This window comes from Rosa rugosa, chromosome 6 (assembly GCF_958449725.1).
Source record: "Rosa rugosa chromosome 6, drRosRugo1.1, whole genome shotgun sequence".
Taxonomy (NCBI): domain Eukaryota; kingdom Viridiplantae; phylum Streptophyta; class Magnoliopsida; order Rosales; family Rosaceae; genus Rosa; species Rosa rugosa.
Genome location: NC_084825.1, coordinates 35805354 through 35815628, shown reverse-complemented (window position 1 = coordinate 35815628; position 10275 = coordinate 35805354). Strand labels below are relative to the sequence as shown.

At 36.4% G+C, this 10275-nt stretch overlaps 1 long non-coding RNA gene and 1 pseudogene across 6 annotated transcripts; one reads left to right on the top strand and one right to left on the bottom strand.

Moving 5' to 3' along the window:
• Positions 1-634: 634 nt before the first annotated feature.
• LOC133714179 (kiwellin-1-like) lies at positions 635-1201 on the bottom strand (annotated as a pseudogene).
• A 2084-nt stretch (positions 1202-3285) lies between these two features.
• LOC133717643 (uncharacterized) lies at positions 3286-8250 on the top strand. Of its 6 annotated transcripts, none has more exons than XR_009849866.1 (8): positions 3286-3925; positions 4005-4147; positions 4221-4423; positions 5199-5286; positions 6589-6695; positions 6940-7091; positions 7400-7481; positions 7957-8250. It is a non-coding gene; the product is annotated as an uncharacterized LOC133717643 (long non-coding RNA). The 6 variants fall into 6 exon arrangements; XR_009849862.1 differs by having other exon boundaries at positions 3288-3925; positions 6589-6726; positions 7957-8249; XR_009849867.1 differs by lacking the exon at positions 5199-5286 and having other exon boundaries at positions 3289-3925; positions 7957-8249.
• Positions 8251-10275: the final 2025 nt, after the last annotated feature.

Below are 10275 nucleotides of genomic sequence, written 5' to 3'. Positions count from 1 at the left end.
GTCTGTGTGTTTATCACACAACTGTGTTCCACCGTTGTCTGATTTTTCATCAGACAACGGCTCACTCTACAACGGTGGGTCTCCAAATCCCACAACGGTTTTCTGCCGTTGTCTGATAACATTTTTGGTGTAGTGTATATCATGGCCTAAGTCACTATCTTCTTCTTCTCAATCTTTGATCTATGAAGAAAAAACTCAAAGAGTCCAGGTACTGGTTGTGACAAAAAATAAAGTTCAGATACCAGTAATAAGATAGAGGTATAATTGAGGTACTATTTGTGATTTTTTCCCTTCACATAAACAAAACTAGACTCCAAACACACCCTATGGGTGTGAGTAATTATGTGGGAAGTTATTCCACATAATGTGGAGAAAATTGCTGCACATATTTTATTTTTTATTTTTGATTTTTTTTTGTTAAATTTCTTTTATTTTTCTTTTATTTGTGAATTGACCATTTTGTCTTTCTCAAATATTTCAGTTCAAATGTTTTTTAATATTTAAGGGATATTTTGGTAAAATTTTTCTGTTTTGGCTGACAAACTCTCTTCTCTTAATAATAGTATAGATATAAGATAATACTTTGACAATGTAATACATTTGTAGCAAGCTAGACAGAGAACAATGTAACTAATTAAGCGTTGGACCATGTGATATCTAAGCCACCCTAATTTTCTTTAGACACACCCATGGCTTTCTAGACAGCCTTGGACGGATCCACAATGGTGTTAGGACAAGAAGGCTGGTAATCATGGTCTGCTTCACAACCTTTTGTAGAGTCACACTCATATCCACCACTATGCTCACCACACTGCACCCATTACCATTATTTCTGATGTTGTTAAGGCACCTTGATCCACCATTGTACCATGCATCCAGTGGATAATGCCACAACTGGAGTGTTGTCATTATGGTACTTGCCGTCACATTCTGATCGACCATCCCCGTCACCACCTACCTCAAAGCTATTAAGAGTGAGGTAGTTCTGGGTGTTGCCAGACATTGGTGATGAGCAAATGTATGTTGGGTACATTTTTCCAGCTTTACAGCAGTCAGAGTCATCCTTCTGGTAACATTATCCAAGAGGAGGTTTATTTCCTCTAATTCTGCCACTTGGACAACATTGTTGAGCTTCACTAACCAATAAAATTGTTAAGAGGAGAATGACTAGAATAGACCCTTTTGAAAACAAGCTCTTCATTTTCAATGTCTCTCTACTTCATATATCAATTTTCTGGAAACATTTTATTTTTATTCATATACCTCATGAACTACAGCATGAAATGGTATCTTTAGGAAAACTATATACGGCATTCACTTCTACTGAGAAGATTACAAAAACATGTCATAATTAGGCATAAAAGTTTCTAGCAGTGTGTATGATCTCTATTTATAGCCAACTTTAGGTTCTAACTTCTTTAAACCAACACAAACCGAAAAAGAAAGAAGCAAAAGCATGAAATACCTAATATGAGCATTTTAATGCGATGTTTTAATAATTATTTCCTCATATTTTACTTAGTTATTTCCTTAAATGAATGAATTTTAATTTAGTTTTTATTTTTTAGGTACATCGGAGAGATGAGGTAAAAAGAAGAAAAATGGCAAAAAATGAGGAGTCCTGATGACACTAGGATACCTGGGTGGACTAGGAGAGCCCAAGAATAAGCTCAAAACGTCATCTACAAAGGTGATATGGATTGGGAGTCATTTTTGGCAAGAAAAGATGGTTAAAAATCAGATTTTGGGTCCGTATTAGATGCAAACTGATTTTGGCCGAATTTCAAGAATATATATGGATAATGACATCTCAATTAAATCCTAAATGCATGATTATGGCCAAAGGGAGATTTCGACAGATAAGGAAGGAGAATTTCAAGGGATTGCAACAAGCAGAAAGGTTGAAAACAGGTCCAGATACATTCCTTGATTTCCACATTCATTCTTGGCCAAAATTGAGGAGATAAATCAGAAAATAATCATGCAATTAATTCAAAAATAATCTCCCTAAATCAAGGTGTTAAATTGGAGGTTTCTCATTGGTTGGATGACAAAGCAAAGCTGATGTGGCATTATTTGATTGGTTAATACTGTGTGGATCAATCTGGAAGACTTGGAGACTAAGTTGCCATCCTCCTATAAATAGGAGCATCATTGAGACCACAACAACCACACCACCACAACACAACACCACTTCTCCCATTCTTTTCTACTTACCAAAAATTCTCTCCATTCTCTAGTCTTCAGAAGCTTTGCGTCTCAACCAAGGAGGAGAAGAAGCCATGCAATACATCAAGATCCTAGCCACCATCCATCCTTGTGTCGTTCCTAGAAGATTGCTTGCTTTCAAGGATCTTCAAGTTCTTCGTCTCAAGGCTTTGTCATTCATCTTTCACGGTGTATTTCATACTTTCTTTTGTTTTCCTTTGTTTGATTTGTAGAGTTATGAATTCTAGTTAACATGACGTTTAGGGCAAAGTTTAAGCCCATTTATATGTTTTGAAATAAATTTGTGATTTCTTTATGTTGATTTATATGTTGCTTATGTGAGATTGCTTGATTGATTTTGGATTATAGAAAACTTTTGCATGTTTATGTTCTTTGGTGGCCAACTTAAGATATATGCATGTAATTGGAGCTAGATTTAAGTAGTGAAGGCTTTGGACAAAAGTCAAAATCAATTAAGGAGGATTGCAAATAGGTGAATTTATTCATAACTAGGTTGTGCACTTTGGTTGACATCCTTTCTTTGTTCTTCATGCATTGAATGTGTTCTTGAGTAGCTAGCTTTCTAGACTATGATTGCATGTTCAATAGGTTTAATTTAGGTGCTTTCACTAAGATTAAATATTGAAGGAAAGTAAAAAATGGGAAATCATTTGCTTATTAACGTTTCACATGGTCAACTTATTTCTCATGACATAGAAAATCAACTATAGGAATTGTAATTCACTACACCAATAACTTAAACGCACAACACTTTTTGCACAACGAAAAAAAAAAGTGTTGTGTGATGAAGAAAAGTGAATCACACAACACGTTTACAAAACTTGCGTTGTATAAGGTGGTTAAAATTCTGAAGTTTTTAGCTAGTAGATCATTGCACAACAGTTATAAGAATAGTTCGTTGTGTGAATGAAAAAAAAAAATAACGGAAGATTTCCCTCTTAGCCTAACTCAAATTTGGCTCTAAATTGGTGCTCCAAAGGACAACAGAATAGTTATATCTGTTGTATGAGTGTAGCTTGCAAAATGTCACACAACAGTTTCTGTTTTTGTGTTGTCTGATCAAGGACGATATATTGGCAGGTTTGGATGTGCCTCCAAAAACCACTCATTCCCCCCTTAAAATTGAAACTTGAATTGCATAGAGCGGGAACTTCCCCTCCTTGCTGCCTCAGCTCAAAATTAAAGTGTGCAGAATCAGACAACATAACTTCATTTATGTGTTGTGTGATTCATGAATACAAAATAAAAAGAGCCAACTGCCCGGTGTTTGACAACTTAAGTTAGGGCTAGCAACTTGTGTATATCCTACTTCATTTATTTCAGTATACAAAACACCATGAAAACACGATTTCTTCGTCAGTCTCCATCTCTCCCCGAAACACAGATACCGTCCTCTTCATCCACAGCCAACCTTCATCCATTAATCGAAGCGCGCCCAGCTACTCACCTAAGTGCCCAGTGAATTTCACCCTCTCTCCACTGAAACCAATTCCTCGGATCCCTAATCATCAATCGTAGAACAATGGCGAAGCAATCTAAAGCCAAGAAATCGGAGAATTTGGGAAAGTGTACCGTCACCCCCGTCCAGATCGCCTTCCTCGTCAGCCAGTTTCTCTTTGATAACAGCTACACCGAAGCCTGCTTTGTTTTCTGAACTGACGCCTCCTCACTCTTCTCTACGTCTCCGATTCAAGAGGTACCCACTTCTTTTTCTCCATCAATTTGGACTGAAATCTTCTAATATTTTTCTGATTTAGGGTTTTAATTTTTTTTAGGTGCCGAAGAGCCTGCTGAGTTTGTCTGAGATTCTGAAAAGTACAAAGCATTGGGGAGCAGAAGATGATTCGCGAAGCCAATGGCGACCCCAACAAGGCTAACAAGCCGTTCATGCGCTCCTCATCGAGCAACCCCAATAAATGTATATTTAATTGTCTATTAGTTAATTGTTCTATTTTATTGTTATGGTTATATGGTTGTCTTTTTATTTGCAGATTGATTTCTTCACATAATAAACACCCAATGGAAACCAAGGCCACCCAGAGTTCATCAGTTGCTTCTTCTACGACGTCGTTTGGGAGCTCGAAGAAGACGGTGTGGGTTTAGACGGAGAGGAAGCAGGTCATGACGGCCGCCGTGGAGAGAGGCTGGAACACCTTCCTGTTTCAGAGTTAGAAACTCGCCAATGACTGGTCTTGTAAGTTGATTTAAACTTTCAGAGTCTATTTTGATCTGGGTTTTTGCTGTAAGTGTGAGATTTTGATAAAGGTGGAAGCTTTAGGTGGAATTGCATTTGGGTTTTGTTGGGTTTTTGCTGTAACATTGAGATTTTAATAAAGGCGTAAGCTTTCGATGGAATTGGATCTGGGTTTTGTTGTGAATGGAATTTGAGTTTCATTTAAGGGTTTTATTTTGAATTTGAGCAGCGATTGCATTGATAGATCCTCTTTTGATCAAAGATGGAGGGATTTTCTATAGCGAGAACACGAGAGTTGCCACAGTTGTTGAGGTTTCCAACCCCAAAGAGTTGGAAGAGCTTCAACCCGAAAACGGGGTGGCTGAGAATGTTGTTGTTGATTTGCTGGATTAGCAGGTGAGGTTTTAGATGACTGATTAGATAATATTGCTCCTTGCTGGTGCATTTAGCTTGTTTGCTTATGTTTTCAGAGTGAAGTTTAGCTAGTGAGGTGTTGTTTCTTTAGGTGGCCGACTAAAGGAGAGTGGAGGAGACGGGAAAAGGGAGAGGAGAAGAGAAGATGAAGAAAAAAAGAAAAAAAGAAAGAAGAATCAGAGCCAGAGCGAGCGAGAGAGAGAGAGAGAGAGGAAGAGAAGAGAGTTTGGAGAGTTTGGGTTTTTATCAAAGGCTACGAATTAGGTAGTTTGGTTTTGAGGGGAGAGAAGCTAAAGGGTTTAGATTGATTTTCACAAGCAAAGATGAGCATTTGAGAGTTTGGTTTTCTGGTTTTGATCAGGTTTGTAGAAAGGCAAAAGGGGAGAAAGTTTCGGAAGTGGAGGGCTTTGTTTTGGGTTGTTTACTGTCTATGTTTGCCTTGCTTTATGGTGAGTGACTCCTTTGTTTTATAATTTTACTTGAATTTCCTTATTGCTCTATTGATGCTTGGTTAAGATTTATGGCTTTGCGAATTGGTTATGTGTTAGTACATTTCAAATCAATTTGGTGGTCCGATTGTCATCTATTGCTTTGAGCATATGAACAGTGTGTGGGATTGGTATGCTTGGTTGGTCCGATTATTATTGGTTGTTTTGAGTTGGGTGAGTGGCTTCTATTTTCTGGATTGTGTTTCTTTTCTTCATATTATGTTCTTGTTGATTGTTCTTTGATTAATAACATGGTATTGATTTCGGTTAGTTTAATGGTGCTAGTTTTCCATCTTATTCCTGAATTTGAAAGAAGTTTGGAATTTGGCAGACTTGAGCTTTGTTTCAATTCTATTTTTTTGTTCTTTTTAGTATTTGGGGTGAGTGACTTGTTTTTCTGAAATTGTCTTTCTTTTCCTGATGATATATTATGCTGTTCTTGGTTTTCATTATATACGTTTCAAATTGGTTTTCCTATCATTGTGTTATGACATTGAGTTTGGATGTTTTCATTCCTGTTGTTTTTCATCTCTCTAAGTTTCATATATGTTATCTTCTTACTAGTAAGAGTAAGAATTGCTCAGTGAACCTCTCCCGGCATTTATTCTTGACGGTTTGGGTTTTCTACGAATCTCACTCTTTGGTTTTATAAGTGGTGGAGTTTTGATGTTTATCAGATAGATAGCTTTGAAAACCAATTTTCTACTTCTTATTTCTTTATTCAGTTTGGTACCATGATTTGTTTATAGGAGAAAGTTGTTTTCCTCTTTGGTTCCATAATTTGTTTTTCAGTTATATTTCGAAGCTTTGGTTGTGTTTCATGCATTTACTGTGAGTTTTGGGAGGCAAAGTGTGTTTTGAATGAGGATTTTTGGGGGGTTTGATGCAGGGTAAAGTTCCTGAAATTTTCAGGTCTCTACAAGTTTACGGATGTTTCTTGGCTGTTCCTATTTTGGTTTTGCTTAGGACTGATATATTTGACTTCGCTGCTTTGATATTTTCTTTTCATTGTAGCAATTTCCCCACTGTGATATTACTAGGGAATTTGAGAGTCCGGTATTGATTAAGGATAATTTGGGTGCTTGATATCATATGATTTCACTCGTGTTCAGTTTGGGGTAGTTGGTTATATGATGTCTTTCAAATGTAAGTTTATAAGTCTTACATTTTGTTATATCATTGATATTTTAATACACTGTTCTGGATTTGGTTTTAAGTCTTTCAAATGTAAGTTTATAAGTCTTACATTTTTTGAATATATAGCTGATGGATATATCTAGTTTGTCTGCTTACCAAAATGTTGGTCTACTTCAAAAGAAAAGAAGCACTGAAGTTTTATTTCCTCAATATAACCCCACGCCTGATGAGAGGTGCCCATCTACAATATCCTTCATCTCTTGGGTATGATTTTACTACTTTGATTAGGAATTTGGGTATGAACTGGAGGTGGTATTTCTTCTGTTTGGTTTAATCATGATTATGACTTTGTTGGTTTAAACATCTCCACAGAATATCATGATTATGACTTTGTTGGTTTAATCATTTGATACTCATTAAAGTATAGCCATATAACAACTAGATCTAATGTAGTATGCTTATGATGTTCTCGATCAGAAACGGAGCAAGGAATATTTCAGCAGGTTTTAAAAGGCGAACTCGATTTCATATCAGAACCTTGTCCCAGCATATCTGAAAGTGCCAAGGATTTGGTCAGGAGAATGCTTGTGAGGGACCCAAAAAAGCGGATAACAGCCATGAAGTACTTCGTGAGTACAGACTTCTCTGCAATTTGGACTTCTTGTTGCAATTAAAAGTTTCATAGTTTATGTTTTCATTACTCGATGATATCTGTGGAGATGTTTATCTATGTGCATGTCTTATGGTTTCTGATAGCCATAGACATAATTTGTTGTATTGACCATATATAAAATGTCTTTGTTGGACTCTCTAAATCAAGGTCAATGGTGCTAGAGAATGATCAATTAGTATAGCTTGGGTATAAATGTATGATAGAATGGGGTACTTTATTTAAGAGATGCTCTGACTTGTTTAATTTTATCAAATATATGTGCAGTAAAGGTACTTGTGAATAGCAAAGAAGCTTGTGATCATGGGCGAAAGGTGGGAGGCTACATTATATTTTTTTTTCTTTTGAGGTAGTCGCGTTATTTTTTTTTCTTTTGATTTACTAGCATTTGTACATAGTTGCATAGAAATCTAGAACTCTTCCTTGCTTATATGTTTTTCATTGCAAACTCAATACAAGGGGATGCATTTTCACTCTATTAAGTACTTGCAAGAAATATGTTCCTGCTTTCTAAAATCAATTGATTTCTGCATAAACAGAAAAATTACAACAGTTTCAAGGAAACCAAAGACTTCTCAATTGGATGACAATTCAATTTGAAGCTATTTCTCTGTCCTTACTAGGTTTAACATGAAAAGAATATTACTCTGTCAAAGCTGATGGTGTGCTTAAATTCAAAGCTATTTCTGTACTTGCTAGATTTTTCTGGAGACATCCAATGTTGGGCATAGTATTAGCTCTACTCTTAACTAATCATAGAATGTAACATTTAATTTTAGGTAATAGAGTTGCATAACTGTATTGTTGTTTTGTCTGAATTATAGGTTTGGTACTTCATATGGTATTGCTAGTAGAAGTGAGAAGGGGAGCAGAGGTAGAAACTCGGGGAGCTTCGGAAAGATGATGAAGTGTGTTTGCTCGGGAGAGCAGTTAAGAGCACCAGATGATTTGGTATTTTCAGATGTGGAATGATTGGGCTAAGTTTGTCGTCAATACATATGTCTAGGAGCTATTAGAATGGTTTTTTGTGTTTTAATGTATAGATGATTAGGAAATACATCATTTGTAGTACATTTGACTATAATGTATGAATTGTACATTTGAATATATGGTTACTATAATGTTGTTCATTAGGTAAAATGGAGCTATATATGCACAAAATATAGCAAATGAAATTGATCATACAACAGGTTTATAGTGTGGCAATCCAACGTTGTCTGAATACATAAAAATTGGCCATTCAGTCAATGCATTCTTTACATATCACACAACGATAAAAATTGAACTAATGTTGTCCAAAACCAATTCACACAACAAACAGACAATAAAACTGAAGTGTGATAGTATATCAGACGACAATGACATTAAAGAACACGTTGTCTGACTAGGCTTTCCAACAACAGTTTGAAAACAAGTTCTGTTGTATAAATGATGCATCTGCCATGCTGTGCAGCAGCTCTGCCTAGCATCTGCCGAGAGAAGACACAACGGTGATAACGAAAATCTGTCGACTGATTGCATATCATACAACGGTGTTGCACCGTTGTGCAAATTTTAAACACACAACGCTCCGATACACAACGGTGGGCGTCCAAATCAGACAACGAATTTTACCCGTCGTCTGTTTCATTTTTTGGTGTAGTGATTGGATTTCATTCATATGGATATGGTTTTGATCTTTATTCCTTGCGTTCCACCCTTGTATATATGTTTTTACTATTTTCTTTCTTTTATTTATTTTAATTTTCGAAACCTTAATTCTTAAACCCCCCCTTTTCATTATTTGTATATATTCTTTTGGATTAAATACTTGTTACTCCTCAAATTTTTGCCTGAAAAACAGTTTAGTCCCTCGCCTTTCAAATTAAACTTGATAGTCCTTATTCTTTCTAATTCTCACACAACAGGTCCAAAACAGGTCTAAAATGACTATTCTACCCCCAATATCCTTTTTTTATTTTTTTCTCTCTCTTTTTTCAATTTCTCTCTCTCTTTTTATTTATTTTTTCTGCTTTTCTCTCTCTCCCTCTCCACAGATCGATCTTCTCCCTCTTTTTTCAATTTCTTTCTGCTTTTCTCTCTCTCCCTCTCCAACAAACCTAAATTTGAACGAACATATCAAGACCTGGAAAACAGCAATTACAACCAATGTACAAGAGATTCATAAAAGAACAGTTCAAACACTGAATTCACAAAATGTTTAAACATCCATTCAACAAATGAAACTAGTGATTCGACCATCTTAAAGTATTCACCACAACTTGTTTGCTGTACCGACAGAAAATCTTTCCCATTCCACCAGTCAACACAATCACACCGACGAAGGATTGATTCAATTAAATCTAACCAAATATGAGATATGTAGCAAATGGCTTATTAGGTATTTAACAACATAATGTGTAAACCCAATAATTGGAATTAGATTTAGGTGTGAATCAAATAGACCCAGTTAACAAAACCCAATAGGTTCATCAAATCAAGCCTAACATCAAAACAAGCAACTCGAGATCCAACAAACACAATCATACACAGACCAATTCAACCAAACAAAACCATGAAAAACTAAAAGTTGGGATCAATATAACAGCAAATTGGGGATTCAAAAAAAGCTCGAAAAATCGAATAAAAAAAAAGGAGTACCAAATGAGGAGCACTTGTTGACACCTTCAAGAGTAACAACAGCAGTGAGAATGAAGACAAAGGGCAACAAGAAAGCGAGGACTAGAATGGTGTGGAAGACTATTCTATAAGAGATGTGACGAGCTGCGACCTTGATCTTCATCAAGTCAATAAACCCATTGCTGCTCGAGATCGTTATGCTTCTCATGCTCGGCGAGAAGTGAAGCTGCATCGTCGTCTATGCAGCCCCAACAACTCCTTTTTGTTCTTCTTGTTCAAATCCCTATCACAACCACCCCAGCTTTTTGTCAATGCCACCCATGCCCTCACCATTAGATCCAAACCCACCAGCCCCAATACCCCAATTGCCTAAATCGAATTCAGATCTAGTTCCACGCCTCGAATCTCTGCTTCTTCTTCTGGGTCTTCTCAGAGACCGCATTGGAGATTCAAAGACTCAAACTTTTCTTCGCTTCTCGTCCCAAGAAATTGAAAAAAGAGAGAGAAGATCGATCTGTGGAGAG